Source organism: Coregonus clupeaformis, chromosome 34 (assembly GCF_020615455.1).
Source record: "Coregonus clupeaformis isolate EN_2021a chromosome 34, ASM2061545v1, whole genome shotgun sequence".
Taxonomy (NCBI): Eukaryota; Metazoa; Chordata; class Actinopteri; order Salmoniformes; family Salmonidae; genus Coregonus; species Coregonus clupeaformis.
In genome coordinates this window covers 15200425-15219103 of record NC_059225.1, presented here as the reverse complement: position 1 = coordinate 15219103, position 18679 = coordinate 15200425, and positions in this window count along the sequence as shown.

Here is an 18679-nt window from a genome sequence, read left to right as displayed (position 1 = left end):
ATATTATTATTATTAATAATAATAGGGGAGGGGGGTAGTTCAAAAATTAACCCCAACATTTTATTCAAAAGGTTATTTGAGGATCCATTAAAAGGGGTTATTTGAAGAACCCTTTTCTTCAAAGAACTTATAGGGGCTCCCCTACAGTTTCAATTTGAAGAACCCCCAAAGGATCCTCCAGGAACCTTTACTTTTTAGAGTGTACAGACAGTGAGTCACATGGCTGTGGCTTGCTATATAAAACAAGCAGACAGGCATCGAGGCATTCAGTTACTATTCGATTGAACGTTAGAATGGGCAAAATGAGTGACCTAAGCGACTTTGAGCGTGGTATGATCGTCGGTGCCAGGCGCGCCGGATCCAGTATCTCAGAAACTGGCGCCCTCCTGTGTCTAGGGTTTACAGAGAATGGTGCAACGAACTGTAGGTTTTCACTCCAACCCCAGTTGTAACTAACCTGATTCAGCTTATCAACAAACTAATTTTTTGAATCAGGTGCGCTAGATTGGGGTTTGAGTGAAAACCTACAGGACGGTAGCTCTCCAGGAACATGGCTGGAATGAAAATCTACAGGACGGTAGCTCCCCAGGAACGGGTTTGGAATGAAAACCTACAGTACGCTAACTCTCCAGGAACGGGTTTGGAGTGAAACCTACAATACGGTAGCGCTCCAGGAACAGGGTTGGATTGTAAACCTACAGAATGGTAGCTCTTCAGGAACGGGGTTGGAGTGAAAACCTACAGGACAGTAGCTCTTCAGGAACGGGGTTGGAGTGAAAACCTACAGGACGGTAGCTCTTCAGGAACAGGGTTGGAGTGAAAACCTACAGGACAGTAGCTCTTCAGGAACGGGGTTGGAGTGAAAACCTACAGGACGGTAGGTCTTCAGGAACGGGGTTGGAGTGAAAACCTACAGGACGGTAGCTCTTCAGGAACGGGGTTGGAGTGAAAACCTACAGGACGGTAGGTCTTCAGGAACGGGGTTGGAGTGAAAACCTACAGGACGGTAGCTCTTCAGGAACGGGGTTGGAGTGAAAACCTACAGGACGGTAGGTCTTCAGGAACAGTGTGGGAGTGAAAACCTACAGGATGGTAGCTCTTCAGGAACGGGGTTGGAGTGAAAACCTACAGGACGGTAGCTCTTCAGGAATGGGGTTGGAGTGAAAACCTACAGGACGGTAGCTCTTCAGGAACAGGGTTGGAGTGAAAACCTACAGGACAGTAGCTCTTCAGGAACGGGGTTGGAGTGAAAACCTACAGGAAGGTAGCTCTTCAGGAACGGGGTTGGAGTGAAAACCTACAGGACGGTAGTTCTTCAGGAACGGGGTTGGAGTGAAAACCTACAGGACGGTAGCTCTTCAGGAACGGGGTTGGAGTGAAAACCTACAGGACGGTTGCTCTTCAGGAACGGGGTTGGAGTGAAAACCTACAGGACGGTAGCTCTTCAGGAACGGGGTTGGAGTGAAAACCTACAGGACGGTAGCTCTTCAGGAACGGGGTTGGAGAGCCCTGGGCTAGATGTGTTCTTTCTTGTTTCCTTTTCTCTTCATACGGTATAAAGTGATTTTCTAACCTTTCCTTATTTCCATGTATCAAAATCACATCCTCCATTGTTAGAATGTCAGAGTATGTATAGAATGTCAGAGTATGTATAGAATGTCAGAATATGTATAGAATGTCAGAATATGTATAGAATGTCAGAATATGTATAGAATGTCAGAATATTTAGAGAATGTCAGAATATTTAGAGAATGTCAGAATATTTAGAGAATGTCAGAATATTTATAGAATGTCAGAATATTTAGAGAATGTCAGATAATGTCAGAATATTTAGAGAATGTGAGAATATTTACAGAATGTCAGAATATTTAGAGAATGTCAGAATATTTAGAGAATGTCAGAATATTTAGAGAATGTCAGAATATTTAGAGAATGTCAGAATATTTATAGAATGTCAGAATATTTAGAGAATGTCAGATAATGTCAGAATATTTAGAGAATGTGAGAATATTTACAGAATGTCAGAATATTTAGAGAATGTCAGAATATTTAGAGAATGTCAGAATATTTAGAGAATGTCAGAGTATTTTTAGAATGTCAGAATATTTAGAGAATGTCAGAGTATTTTTAGAATGTCATAGTATTTATCTGGTCAATATGTCAGTGTATTATGTCTGTTGTTTGTAACAGTGTGTTATATGTAAAAATGTGATTGTATTATAAATTGCATTTTAATGTTGAAGGACTCTTGAAAGATTAGTCCAAATGAGGACTAATGAGGATCTTAATAAAATAAAATCAATAAAATCGTTCCAATGGAGACCTTTCACTGCCTTAGTCCTTTTCTTCTCTTTCTGAGAAAGCCCTCTTGACCATGAACCTGCCTGACACCCTTCATCTACCAACCAAAAGTCATACCTCCTTTCAAAGGACAGTTCAGTAAATACTGAAAAGTGTCCAAAATGTGGTTGAATAAATTCAGCCAAGAGTAAGGACAGAACTCTCCTTGTTTCCGCTTTCAATACAGCCAAGAGTAAGGACAGAACCCTCCTTGTTTCCGCTTTCAATACAGCCAAGAGTAAGGACAGAACTCTCCTTGTTTCCGCTTTCAATACAGCCAAGAGTAAGGACAGAACTCTCCTTGTTTCCGCTTTCAATACAGCCAAGAGTAAGGACAGAACTCTCCTTGTTTCCGCTTTCAATACAGCCAAGAGTAAGGACAGAACTCTCCTTGTTTCCGCTTTCAATACAGCCAAGAGTAAGGACAGAACTCTCCTTGTTTCCGCTTTCAATACATCTTTTTCCCCAGCTATTTGCACGGGACTAGTATTACTAGAGAACGTTGGTTATGTATTTATTACCCCACAATGTCCGTTATTCCAGAGGATGATTCGGACGGGATTAGTTATTTCCAAACTGCCCCCTCTAATTATTTATTTATTCTTCTTCAATAAATGTACAGTTATGATGGAAGCCTGGAGGTTTTTTTCTAGGCATGAAGATATTTCAACAAGTCCAGCCGATAACAGGCTACACTGATAACTCGAGCTTGGTTCCCAAGCTTCTAAACAATCTTTGGTATAGTGTCGCCATAATATTTGAATTGAGGAAGTGTGATCATAATCATTAGGATATTTCAGCGATCTGCAGTAGAAGACATCATATTTGCCCCCCAGCCTTCAGATGTGAGCTAAACAGCTAACTTGCACTTGATATGCAATTTTAGCCTATGGATGAGAAAGTGAACTTGTTCCAAACGTTTAGCTCAGTTGTATACTGCTTTGCGATCTATTAACAGCAATGTTTGCATTAAATAGGCGCAATATTTTTGGGGGATGCATTTGGCGATGTTCAATTCATTCGCACAAAACGTATAAACAAAAGCATTCACTGTGAAAGTTGATACATGTAGGTCCTTCATATATAGGCTATGCACAGCACTTGTTTTCTTGCTCAAACTGCGAGCAACACCTGTCAAACTCAGACATCTCTCTCAAAACACAGGGATGTCGATTCGCACGGGACTTGTATTATCAGAGGCCTTTGGAGTTTGGCAAACAGTAGGTTATTCTTGTGGTATTGATACTCTCCTGCCATGTAAAAATGACTGACATGTGGTGCTCGGGCAGGATTAGTTTTACCAAACTGCCCCCTTTAAAAAAAAAAAATCCTCATTCAAAATTGACAATTTTGACGGAAACCTGGAGGCTCTTCTAGGCCTGAAGATATTTCAAATATCTAGGGATAGCCTAATATTGGCCTAATGGCCTTCAATTCGGAGAAAGTCAAAATAATAATGCATATCAATAAGAACCATGAACGGTAACTTATGCAGATATTTAATTACCTGACGTATTTGGCTATTTATCAATTAATTGGCACAATATCGTCCACTTCATCTTTTAAAAGAGTAGTATGTGTCACGGTGTCAGTGTAATGTAGTAGACGAAGTCAGGCGCAGGACACAGAACTCAAAGAAAATGTATCTTTACTAAAACACGTAAAGAAACAATAAACCCCCACGCAGGGAGGAATAAACCCGCTCACCAACGACATCCGAAAACAAACAACAAACACGCACAGAACACAATGGGAGCCACAGGATTAAATAGGGGCGGAGTAATTACAAGATGGGCAACAGGTGTGAAACAATCTGACAACAACAGGTAGACATAGAACATAGATCGGCAGCAGCTAGTACTCCAGTGACAACGAACGCCGAAACCTGCCCGAGCAAGGAGGAGGGGCAGCCTCGGCAGAATCCGTGACAGTATGGCACTAGGAAAGTTGATATGTGAAAAAAATAAGTTAATTCATCTGTAGGCTACGTGCATAGCACTTTGTTTTAAGGGTCAATTTGTTCCCATGTTCTAACCAAACTGTGTGCAGTCCTTGTAAATCTCTAATATCCCTCAAAACACAGGGATGACGATTCGCATGGGATAAGTATTATCAGAGGACCTGGGAGTTTTCTGAACAGTAGGTTTTTAGGGCTGGGATAATAACCTTCCTGCCAAGTAAAAATTACTGACATGGCAGATTTGGACGGGACTAAAATGACAGATGTGGTGATTTGTGCTTGTGCACATAATTACATTACCTGAGCTCCCCTAGTAAAACGTATCCCATCCGAATAGGGCTTTCAGGTTCATTCAATGACAGAGAGTCATACAGTACATTTATTTGGTGTGTCTTCATGAGGAACGAAAACACCACAACATGCAAACGCCACAAGAATACTAATAGCCATAAACTTAAAGCATGTAACAACTAATGACAACAGTATAAATATGGTTTTGATTCATCTGCATGAATTATCCCTCCACTGTCCTGGCCCCAGTCACATTGGCTTAGCCTTTCATAAACTGATGCAGAGACTGCGAGGGGCGCAGCGGTCTAAGGAACTGCAACTCAATGCTAGACCCTGGTTCGATCCCGGGCTGTATTACAACCGGCGGTGATCGGGAGGCCCGTAGGGCGGCGCACAATTAGCCCAGCATCGTCCAGGTTGGGGAGGCCGGGATAGGCCGTCATTGTAAACAAGAATTTGTTCTTAACTGACTTGCCTAGTTAAATAACGGTAAAATAGATGCAAAACGCATTGATTACCTGCTTCCCCATCTATTTGTGATGAGTGTGATTAGAAGGAGTCAGGCACAGGAGGGTAAATCACTGAATACAGAGTTTATTCCGTCGTACACAGTTGCGCTGGATAGCGACAACAAAATACAGGCACAGGGGAATAATCTACCCCAGCAATACAAGGTACAAGTAGCTCCAACAAAATGCAGGCACAGGGGAATAATCTACCCCGGCAATACAAGGTACGGGTAGCTCCAGCAAAATACAGGCACAGGGGAATAATCTACCCCGGCAATACAAGGTACGGGTAGCTCCAACAAAATACAGGCACAGGGGAATAATCTACACCGGCAATACAAGGTACGAGTAGCTCCACCGAGCTACACTTAACTCACATAAATCAATAACCCACAAGGACAAGGGGGCAGAGGGAACACTTATACACGGACTAATGAGGGGATATGAACCAGGTGTGTGTAATTGACAAGACAAGACAAATGGAATGATGATATATGGAGCGGCAGTGGCTAGTAAGCCGGTGATGACGAATGCCGAAGCCTGCCCGAACAAGGAGGGGATGCAGACTCCAGCAGCGCGCCGACCCCGGCGACGGTCAGGAAGACGCGGAGCAGGGCGAGCCGGAAGGCGACGGTGGAAATCCCGCAACAGGGAGGGATCGAGGTTATCCGTCACCGGCACCCAGCACCGTTCCTCCGGACCATACCCTCCTACTCCACGAGGTACTGAAGGCCCCCCACCCGACGCCTTGAATCCAGGATGGAACAGACAGAGTACGCCGGGGCCCCCTCGATGTCCAGAGGAGGTGGAGGGACCTCCCGCACCTCAGACTCCTGGAGCGGACCAGCCACCAACGGCCTAAGGAGAGACACATGAAACGAGGGGTTAATATGGTATTCAGGGAGAAGTAATAACGGATAGGTGACCTTGTTGATTCTCCACAGGACTTTGAAAGGCTCCACAATCCACGGGCTCAGCTTCCGGCAGGGCAGGCGGAGGGGCAGATTCCAGGTTGAGAGCCAGACCAGATCCCCCGGTACGAAGACCGGGGCCTCACTGCGGTGGTGGTCAGCGTTGGCCTTCTGACGACGCACGGCGCGTTGGAGGTGAACGTGGGCAGCGTCCCACATCTCCTCCTCCTCCGCGCGCCAAAACCAGTCATCCACCGCAGGAGCCTCGGTCTGGCTCTGGTGCCACGGCGCCAGAACCGGTTGGTAACCTAAAACACATTGGAATGGTGTTAGGTTAGTAGAGGAGTGGCAGAGAGAGTTCTGGGCATATTCTGCCCATGGCAAGAACACTGACCACTCCCCCGGCCGGTCCTGGCAGTAGGACCGCAGGAACCTCTCACATCCTGATTTACCCGTTCCACCTGCCCATTAGACTCGGGGTGGAACCCAGAGGTCAGGCTGACCGAGACCCCCAGACGTTCCATGAACACCTTCCAGACCTTGGATGTGAACTGGGGACCTCGGTCAGACACTATATCCTCTGGTACCCCATAGTGCCAGAAGACGTGTGTAAACAGGGCCTCCGTAGTTTGCAGAGCAGTGGGGAGACCGGGTAGAGGAAGGAGGCGGCAGGCCTTGGAAAAGCAGTCCACAACGACCAGTATGGTGGTGTTACCTTGGGAGAGGGGAAGATCAGTCAGGAAATCAACACTTAGGTGAGACCATGGTCATTGTGGAACTGGTAAAGGTTGTAACTTATCCGCTGGGAGGTGCGTAGGTGCCTTACTCTGGGCGCACACCGAGCGGGAGGAGACATACACCCTCACGTCCTTAGCCAAGGTAGGCCACCAGTACTTTCCGGTCAGGCAGCGCACTGTACGACCGATACCTGGGTGACCAGAGGAGGGTGACGTATGTGCCCAGTAGATCAGCCAATCACGGATAAGAGCAGGCACATACCGCAGCCCAGCTGGACACTGAGGTGGAGATGGATCTGTGCGTAATGCCTGCTCTATATCCGCGTCCATCGCTCATACTTCCGGCTCCACAATGCAGGAGGCCGGGAGTATGGTGGTGTTGTCTCTGTGCCTCTCCTCTGTGTCATACAGCAGTGACAATGCGTCTGCCTTCACGTTCTTCGTACCCGGGATGTATGACAGTGTATAATCGAACTGGGTGAAGAATAGGGCCCACCTGGCCTGGTGAGGATTCTGCCTCCTCGCTGCCCGGATGTACTCCAGGTTACGGTGGTCCGTCCGGACGAGGAAAGGGTGTTTCGCCCCTTCGAGCCAATGCCTCCACACGGTCAAGGCTTGGACAACAGCCAACAGCTCCCGATCACCAACGTCGTAGTTCTGCTCCGCCGGGCTGAGCTTCTTAGAGAATAAGGCACAGGGGCGGAGCTTGGGTGGCGTGCCCGAGTGTTGAGACAGGACAGCGCCTATCCCTACCTCGGACGAATCTACCTCCACTACGAACAGTAGTGATGGATCGGGGGTGGGCCAGTACCGGGGCTGAGGTGAACAGACCCCGCAGTTTGCAGAAGGCCAGGTCAGCCTCAGCAGACCAGCGGAGCCGGGACGGCCCACCCTTCAACAGGGATGTAATGGAAGCTGCGACCTTGCCAAAGCCCCGGATAAACCTCCGATAGTAGTTGGCGAAGCCAAGGAAGCGCTGCACCTCCTTAACCGTAGTTGGAGTCGGCCAATTACGCACGGCTGAAATGCGATTTCTCCCTCCATCTCCACACCTGAGGTGGTAATGTGGTATCCGAGGAAGGAGACGGACTGCTGGAAAAACACATACTTTTCTGCCTTGGCATAAAGATCATTTTCCAACAGTCGGGCCAGCACTTTGCGAACCAGGGACACATGCTCGGCGCGGGTAGTGGAATACACCAGGATGTCATCGATGTAGACCACTACACTGCGACCAAGCATGTCCTGAAACACCTCGTTTACAAAGGACTGGAAGACGGATGGATCATTCATCAAACCGTAGGGCATCACCAGGTATTCATAATGCCCCGTGGTTTTGCTGAATGCTGTCTTCCACTCACCCCCCTCTCGGATACGCACCAGGTTGTACGCACTCCTGAGATCTAATTTGGTAAAGAAGCGCGCCCCATGCATTGACTCAATCACTGAAGGAATGAGGGGGAGAGGATAACTAAATCTTATCGTCTCCTTGTTCAGTGGTAGATAATCAATGCAAGGGCGCAGACTGCCGTCTTTCTTCTTCACAAAGAAGAAACTTGAGGAGGCGGGTGAAGTGAAGGGACATATATACCCCTGGCGCAGGGACTCTGTGAATTATGTTTCCATAGCCTCCGTTTCAGCCTGCGACAGGGGGTACACATGACTCCTGGGAGGTACAGCGTCTACCCGGAGGTTTATCGTGCAATCCCCCGCCCGATGAGGTGGTAACTTGGTAGCCTGCGTTTTTTAGAACACGTGCGCCAAATCGAGGTATTCAGGGGGAATGCGCACGGTGGAGGTACTGTCTGGACTTTCCACCGTGGTTGCACCAACGGAAACACCTAGACACCTACCCTGACACTCTCGCGACCACCCCGTGAGAACCCTCTGCGGCCATGAGAAGGTGGGGTTGTGGAGTGCTAACCAAGGGATCCCTAATACCACAGGGAAAGCAGGGGACTCAATAATATAAAAGTGATCTGCTCACAATGAGTCTCCTGGGTAGTCATGGTGACTGGTGCAGTAACTTCCTGAACAAACCCGGACCCTAATGGTCGACTATCAAGTGCCTGAATCGACTAGCGCCTTACACTGGGGAACTACCATGTGATCGGGAAAGTAGATGGGTAGGGTACAGTGCGCAGCAGAGGGCTCTGAACGAGTGTGGGTGTTCAATACCTGAGGTGATGCGAGAGTACCCTGCCTTCCGCGTCCAGACCCAATAGAGCTTTGACGACCACGTGTGGTGTACTGTCCCTTCATTCCACCCAAGTGACACTGTCACTGTCGTCCTCCACTCTCTCGGACGGCGGCTCCACCCAGCTCCATCAGCTCGGGATCCGAGTCGGCCGGGGTGGGAACGGGCAGACCCCTTCCAGGATGTCCTCCGGCTGCCAGCAGGTTGTCCAAACGGATGGCCATGTCCACCAGTTGCTTGAAGGACAACATGGTGTCCCGGCAGGCTTGCTCCCGTCGGACGTCCTCCCGCAGATGGCACCAGAAATGGTTGATCAGGGCCCGCTTCTTCCACCCGGACCCCGCTGCAAGAGTCCGAAACTCCAAAGCGAAGTCCTGAAGCAGTCCTCGTCTCCTGCCTCAGGTGGACCAGCCGATCGCCCGCCTCTCGACCTTTGGGCTGGTGATCGAAGACAGCCCGAAAGAGGCGAACGCGGTTTGGAGCGAAGGAGGAACCGCGTTGGCCCACTCCAGGGCTTTCCCCGAGAGGCAGGAAACGAGGACGGACACCTTCTCCCACTCCGATGGGGACGGCCTGATGCTGGAGAAGTAGAGCTCCAGTTGGAGGAGGAATCCTTGGCAGAGCGCCGCCGTCCCGTCGTACTCCCGTGGTCGGGATATCTGGATCCCTCCGGGTGCTAGGGTGTGGGTGGCTGGATCCGGTTGGCCAGCTGGTCTCGACAGTTCGGGTCCTCTCCTCTCCAGGCGTTGGACGTCCTGAAGAACCCGATCCATCGCTTCCCCCAAGCTGGCCAGCATCGTGGAATGCTCCTGGACCCGGGCGGGTTGGTGATTCTGTGATGAGTGTGATTAGAAGGAGTCAGGCGCAGGAGGGTAAATCACTGAATACAGAGTTTATTCCGTCGTACACAGTTGCGCTGGATAGCGACAACAAAATACAGGCACAGGGGAACAATCTACACCGGCAATACAAGGTACGAGTAGCTCCACCGAGCTACACTCGACTCACATAAAACAATCACCCACAAGGACAAAGGGGCAGAGGGAACACTTATACATGGACTAATGAGGGGATATGAACCAGGTGTGTGTAATTGACAAGACAAGACAAATGGAATGATGATATATGGAGCGGCAGTGGCTAGTAAGCCGGTGACGACGAATGCCGAAGCCTGCCCGAACAAGGAGGGGAGGCAGCCTCGGCGGGAGTCGTGACACTATTCAACACATTTAACTGAGCTTATCTCCTAGAATTTGCCTATATGCTTGCTGACAAATTTGCTGATGCGACTATATTTTGGGTCCTAATTGCAGTATAGCGCAGCTATTATGTTCCTCAAATGGGGAGGGTGGTTAAACCGTCTCACGGATTTTCCCAAATTTGTCAAGGTACGTTCAGGGTATTTTTTTGTGTGAAAGTTCTGTCTGAAATACATTGCAAGTGTTATTGCTACCACGCTTTCCAACCAGGGTGCATTGGAGCAGAGCAGCTGATATTCAGCATCAACAATACATTCACAGTGAACTTTAAGAGTGTAACAGGCATGCGCTCTTGAACGCAGCCTCATGGCCTGTTAGCACAGGTGCTCCTAATTGTTAATTAAGGGCATGGCCTCTGGTATAAAAGTTTGGCCATTCTTTTCAGTCAGGGGATCCCCTTTACCATGTTGTGGTTGGTGGGCCTTGGGAGGATGTGTTGATGGTGGTTTTAACAAAAGTAAGTGTGGAAACTATAGGATGCAATTGTAAATGATTGTGGCCGTGTCCGAAATCTGGCTTGCCTACTACTTACTTAAACTGCATACTGTGTACTTATCGTACTACGTACTATTTAGCACGTACTGTAAAGTATGCAGTATGCCACGGCCGAAACATACACATTTTGGTGCATTCAAGACAAATGGAAATTCGGAAAGAAACCAGCTCAGACTGGGAAAAATCTTGACGTCGTTGATCTTCAGGTTGAAGTCAGAGCGCTAGGATGATGCCTGGGTTTCTGACTTGTAATTCCGAGTTGGATGACCGTTCAAAACTATTTTTCCCAGTCGGAGCATGTTTTATTTCACGAGTTCCCTGTTGTCTTGAATGCACCATCAGTTACGGCTTCATACAAACTGGAAAGGATCGTCTGTAGTCCCACCCAGTGACCTTTCGTGTTGTTTTGGGCTAACGTTAGCTAAGTAGCTAGCATTTGTAACAATGTATTTGGAGTGAACTTCAGTGTACCATAGGCCTACACATGTATCAATTGAAGAGTCACCTGAAGCTTGAGAGGAATGGGAGTGCTGAGGCAGAAGGCTCATAATGAGGACGACTGGCTACTACTCTGAACTGTGTGTGGTGAGCTTTCTGGCGCCCAGAGCTGCTGAGGCATCACCCAAATAGTTGCCATACATTGTGAAGGACAAGTCCAGTGGCTACATGACTCAGGCTGGTTCCCAGAGTAGCCCTCTACAAGATTGTCACCAGACTCCATCTTCATCAACCATCTCCCTGACCACCTTCCCAGCAGCGTTGCAGCAGCGTTGCAGTTCTTGACACAAACCGGTGCACCTACTACCAAAACCCGTTCAAAGGCACTTAAATATTTTGTCTTGCAAATTCATGGCACACATACACAATCCATGTCTCAAGGCTTAAAAATCCTTCTTTAAACTGTCTCCTGCCCTTTATCTAACCTGATTTGATGTGGATATAACAAGTGACATTAATAAGGGATCAAAGCTTTCACCTCGTCAGTCTGACATGGAAAGAGTAGATGTTCATAATGTTTTTTACACTCTGTGTATATGATTAACTAATAGTTTAAAACTATTGTCTTGAGTAAATGCAAACCAAGCTCTTATTGAATGTGATTATTGTGAAGAAGAAACGGAAAGCTTAAAAAAAAAAAGAGTATCTTATCTCTGGTTATTATGCCCATGCTCCACCCCATGGGGTGTATTCATTACGGAAACCGTTAAAAAACCAAACGGAAGCAAACCGAGCAAAATAAGTTTTTCTATTGCAGAAATTCAGGTAGGTCCCTCCCAGTTCTGTTTGCGTCCGCTTAAGAAACGTTTTGCAACAGAATCGGTGGAATGAACCTGATGTTTAAGAACCTGTTTTACTTTAGTATTGTTTAGTTGTATTTAGTTATTTACAAGAGGACCTCACCTATATAAACCAGGTGGCATAGATTGGCTATAATCTTAGAGCTACTTAAGAGCTTAAGTTGAGCAGTTGGCTGATATTGGAACTCCACTCACTCAGGAGCAAAACGCTTTTACTACATGGAGCTTTTGAAAAGCAAGTGCCATTACTTTTAAAGATGGCACCGCTATTGCTCAGACAAAGCCCCAAAATAGGTGATTGTGACACTGCTAAGCTGTCTGAGGGGAAGGTTTGTCATGTTTTGACTTTAGCTAGATCTCTTGCTGTTGCCAAGTGTCTCAGCCTGCAGCTCTGCAGCTTTGGAGGAGGATGTTTGACAGAGCATGAGAAAATTGTTGTAACTGTGAAATGTGCTGCTGGTGTACGCGCAAGGCATTATGGTCAAAATAACACGTGCTATGATGATGAGAAAGTCCTAACAACCCCTCAGGGTTTTTACACACATTTCCTCTGTCACATTTTAAAATGGGAACAGGGGTTTTACCTTCTCCATGGACAAATAAGGCATGGAGTATGATGACTCTTGCTGTGGATTTGAAATTGGCAATGATATGCTAAATACCTTTTGCAAGAATATACTGTAGTGATCAATACAAGTTACTGTGGGAAAGGCAAACAAGCTGGCTGTCCGTTGAAGTACTGTAAGTCTCTCTCACTGCAACCGAATGGTTACCATGTTCCACATGTTGTTATTTCACTAAAACCCTGCACCGCAAATTCTCCTTAACAAACACAAACAGTGTATATACGGTATCAGACCAAAAAGTGTTTGAAAGGTGTTGCCAAAATAACACTTCAACAACAAGAGAGAGGGTTTGCACAACAGCTATGAGACCATTTCAGCTCAGATGACTGTCAATGACACACTGACTACACCTAAAGCCTTTTTCTGGTTGGAAGATGTCAGTGGTGTGAAGTACTACCTACCTTAAGTAGTACTTTAAAGTATTTTTCTTAAGTTGTTTTTTGGGGTGTCTGTACTTTACTGTTTATATTTTTGACAACTTTTACTTTTTCTCTACTACGTTCCTTAAAAAAATCATGTACTTTTTACTCCATACATTTTCCCTGACACCCAAAAGTACTTGTTATATTTCTAATGCTTAGCAGGACAGGAAAATGGTCCAATTCACGCACTTCCCTATTGTCGCTGATCTGGCAGACTCACTAAACACAAATAGTTAATTTGTAAATTATGTCTGAAAGTTGGACTTCGCCCCTGTCTATCCGTAAATACATTTAAAAAAAGAAGAAAATTGTGCCATCTGGTTTGCATAATATAAAGAATGTGAAAGGATTTATACTTTTACTTTTGATACTTAAGTATATTTAAAACTAAATACTTCTACTGAAATTGTATTTTGCTGGGTGACTTTCACTTTTACTTAAGTCATTTTCTATTAAGGTAACTTTTTACTTAAGTATGAAAATTTGGTATTTTTTCCATCACTGGATGATGTAATGTCCCACTTGGTCTGGCTTAAACTCTGAAGATGTTTTATATTGTCACCAGATGGGTGCAGTGAAATGTGTTGTTTTACAGGGCCAGCCATAGTAGTACGGTGACCTTGGAGCAAATTATAGTTAAGTGCCTTGCTCAAAGACACACGTTGTCGGCTCAGGTATTTGAACCAGCGACCTTTCGGTTACTGGCCTAATGCTCTAACCGCTGGGCTACCTGCCACCCTTAACAGAACCCAGCATTTCCCAAACCCTGTGCATGTTTTGTTTTTTGCCCTAACACTACACAGCTGATTTAAATGATCAAAGCTTGAGGATTAGTACATTTATTTGAATCAGCTGTGTAGTACTAGGGCAAAAACCAAAACGTGCACCCCTTGGGGTCCCGAGGACCAAGTTTGGGAAACCCTGGCATATCCTCTGAGACAGATGGACTGAAGTCCCTAAAGAACAACATTTTAAATGTCAACTTTTGAGTGGAATTCCCTGTAACCTACCTGGATTTCAGGTAATATATGAATACAGGTAGATGCCTCTAGATGTTAGCAGAAGGAGTTGAGTCAACGGATGCTGTGCTAACATTGTCACGGCAGGTTGGACTGAATCCGGCTCTTAGTCTTTTTCCTCTCTTTCTATGTCATCCATTTTGTCTCACGCCCACTCTGTCTACCTCGTGTGTGTGTGTGTGTGTGTGTGTGTGTGTGTGTGTGGTAACAGGCAGGGATGGGTGTTAGGGGAGGGTGACGTTTACCACTGGGCACATCGACCGATCATTATCACACACAGTGCTTTGTCTAAGACCTAGGAAAACAATATCAGGCAGGGAGAGAATGCTTTCAAACAGAACATAAATGTCCCCCAAAATTAATCTATATGAATATTATATTTTATCTGGTTTTGGACATGCTTTGATATTTTCATGAGCCACAATGCTAATCTTACTGGCGTTATTTAGTTCTGATGATATCACATTTGTCATAAAATCACAAGATAGAAATTTGTTAGGGGATGAAAATAAAGAATTGGATCTTGACATATTGTACAGTATGGTTGCTATTTCCTGTCTGTAAAACAGCCCTCACAGCATTGCACAGAACATTTGAAATAGATGGGATTGCATTGTGTGCAACACATCGTTAATTAATCCTAAATAATTTCAGAATAGCGATTACATTGTGTGCAACACATCGTCTTGCTCTCAGTCTCTGGTGTAAAGCAGACTGAAGCAGGGTTTTCCTCTAGGATTTTTGCCTGTGCTTAGCTCCATCTCGTTGTTTTTTATCCGGAAAAATTCCCCAGTATTTGCGGATGTCAAGCATACCCATAACATGATGCAGCCACCACCAAGCTTGAAAATAAGAGGCAGTTACTCACTCAGTGATGTGTTGGATTTGCCCCAAACATGAGGCTTCAGGCCAAAAAGTGTGTTCTTGCACTGGCTCAATGCACTCTCACTAGACTCTACCCACACACACTACAGACAGTCCAACTCACACACACACACACACTGCTGCTACCCTGTTAATTATCTATCCTAATTGCCTAGTCACTTTTACCCTGTACATACTGTATTACCTACTTCTCACAGGCAGTGTCAAATAAAAGTTGTGATTCTTCCAGCTGGAAATGTAGTGAGTAATATTTTTGGGGGGCACATTTCAATGCTGTTTTGCAGACAGAAAATGTCACCCTTTTCCATGTATGTTTTTCAGATGTCTGTGTCGAAGTTACTATGGGATGGGGCGGGTAGGAGCGTTGGCCCGGTAACCGAAAGGGTGCTGGAGCGAATCCCCGAGCTGACAAGGTAAAAAATCTGTCTTTCTGCCCCTGAGCAAGGCAGTTAACCCGCTGTTCCCCGGGCGCCGAAGACGTGGATGTCGATTAAGGCAGCCCCCAGAGGGGTTGGGTTAAATGTGGAAGACACATTTCAGTTGAATGCATTCAGTTGTACAGTTGACTAGGTATCCCCCTTCCTTTTCTATTTTCCCGGGTATTTACATTACAACTCTTTCACAACATGCTTTTATGAGTTAAACCATTAAACCATTTTGGCATAGATATGACATCCATCCAGTATTTCACAAAATAAACATTTAAAAATTGAGCTTTTTGTTGAGGAAGCTTGAGCATCTTACTTTGTTAAAGGTTGGGCCCATTTAGCTTATCGCTAAGAAGCTTATGGTATAAGGTATATATGATATGGTATAAGGTATGATATGGTATAAGGTATATGTTATAAGCTATATATGATATGTTATAAGCTACAGTGGGGAAAAAAAGTATTTAGTCAGCCACCAATTGTGCAAGTTCTCCCACTTAAAAAGATGAGAGAGGCCTGTAATTTTCATCATAGGTACACGTCAACTATGACAGACAAATTGAGAAAAAAAAATTCAGAAAATCACATTGCTGGATTTTTAATGAATTTATTTGCAAATTATGGTGGAAAATAAGTATTTGGTCACCTACAAACAAGCAAGATTTCTGGCTCTCACAGACCTGTAACTTCTTCTTTAAGAGGCTCCTCTGTCCTCCACTCGTTACCTGTATTAATGGCACCTGTTTGAACTTGTTATCAGTATAAAAGACACCTGTCCACAACCTCAAACAGTCACACTCCAAACTCCACTATGGCCAAGACCAAAGAGCTGTCAAAGGACACCAGAAACAAAATTGTAGACCTGCACCAGGCTGGGAAGACTGAATCTGCAATAGGTAAGCAGCTTGGTTTGAAGAAATCAACTGTGGGAGCAATTATTAGGAAATGGAAGACATACAAGACCACTGATAATCTCCCTCGATCTGGGGCTCCACGCAAGATCTCACCCCGTGGGGTCAAAATGATCAAAAGAACGGTGAGCAAAAATCCCAGAACCACACGGGGGGACCTAGTGAATGACCTGCAGAGAGCTGGGACCAAAGTAACAAAGCCTACCATCAGTAACACACTACGCCGCCAGGGACTCAAATCCTGCAGTGTCCCCTGCTTAAGCCAGTACATGTCCAGGCCCGTCTGAAGTTTGCAAGAGTGCATTTGGATGATCCAGAAGAGGATTGGGAGAATGTCATATGGTCAGATGAAACCAAAATATAACTTTTTGGTAAAAACTCAACTCAGTCGTGTTTGGAGGACAAAGAATGCTGAGTTGCATCCAAAGAACACCATACCTACTGTGAAGCATGGGGGTGGAAACATCATGCTTTGGGGCTGTTTTTCTGCAAAGGGACCAGGACGACTGATCCGTGTAAAGGAAAGAATGAATGGGGCCATGTATCGTGAGATTTTGAGTGAAAACCTCCTTCCATCAGCAAGGGCATTGAAGATGAAACGTGGCTGGGTCATTCAGCATGACAATGATCCCAAACACACCGCCCGGGCAACGAAGGAGTGGCTTCGTAAGAAGCATTTCAAGGTCCTGGAGTGGCCTAGCCAGTCTCCAGATCTCAACCCCATAGAAAATCTTTGGAGGGAGTTGAAAGTCCGTGTTGCCCAGCGACAGCCCCAAAACATCACTGCTCTAGAGGAGATCTGCATGGAGGAATGGGCCAAAATACCAGCAACAGTGTGTGAAAACCTTGTGAAGACTTACAAAAAACGTTTGACCTGTGTCATTGCCAACAAAGGGTATATAACAAAGTATTGAGAAACTTTTGTTATTGACCAAATACTTATTTTCCACCATAATTTGCAAATAAATTCATAAAAAATCCTACAATGTGATTTTCTGGATTTTTTTTCTCAATTTGTCTGTCATAGTTGACGTGTACCTATGATGAAAATTACAGGCCTCTCTCATCTTTTTAAGTGGGAGAACTTGCACAATTGGTGGCTGACTAAATACTTTTTTTCCCCACTGTATATATGATATGTCACCTGGTGATGAAGAGCTTTCCTTTTTCTTCTCACATTTGCTGTGGTTAAATGTGTCTAAAAACGTTTGCTTTGCCGACCTATCACGAGTGCTGTGGCACAGTGGTCTAAGGCACTGCATCGCAGTGCTAGCTGTGCCACTAGAGATCCTGGTTCGAATCCAGGCTCTGTCGCAGCCGGCCGCGACCGGGAGACTCATGGGCAGCGCACAATTGGCCTAGCGTTGTCCAGGGTAGGGGAGGGAATGGCTGGCAGGGATGTAGCTCAGTTGATAGAGCATGGTGTTTGCAACGCCAGGGTTGTGGGTTCAATTCCCATGGGGGACCAGTATGAAAAAAAAATATATATATATATATATGTATTCACTAACTGTAAGTCACTCTGGATAAGAGTGTCTGCTAAATGACTTAAATGTAAAATGATCAATAATGGAAGTGTGAAATCTCAAGTGTGCTACCTATGAAGGAGTTTGATTAAGTGCACTGGACTATGGCCTGTGACATGAACGGGCGAAAGCGATGAGGGAAGAGCGCCTGTGGTGACCGTATTACTGCCACACCAGCAGTCACGAGTCATGACCACAGTCAAATTCCATGTGACCGCTGAGTCACCGTAATCTCCTATGCGCTCTGTATATGAGTGGCGCTGATGCAGTACCCAACTCGCTAACAACCATCAGGTTACTAAATGGCCTGGTACTCTGCGCTCTATTGTCCCTTTAATCACTCTGACATCAATGCAAATGCATTTGAAAATCACATCGAACACTTCTCATCAAAACAGTGTCATGCTTTTAAAACTCACCCGTTAGGCTACATCAACCTCACTGTGATTACATTTACATTTACATTTTCGTCATTTAGCAGACGCTCTTATCCAGAGCGACTTACAAATTGGTGCATTCACCTTATGATAGCCAGTGGGACAACCACTTTACAATATATATATATATATATATATATATATATTATTTTTTTTTCTTTGGGGTGGGGTAAGGGGGGGTAGAAGGATTACTTTATCCTATCCCAGGTATTCCTTAAAGAGGTGGGGTTTCAAGTATAATAATAATAATATGCCATTTAGCAGACGCTTTTATCCAAATCGACTTACAGTCATGCGTGCATAAATTTTTGTGTATGGGTGTTCCCGGGGATCGAACCCACTACCTTGGCGTTACAAGTGCCGTGTTGAGCTACAGAGGACCACCAAGTGTCTCCGGAAGGTGGTGAGTGACTCCGCTGTCCTGGCGT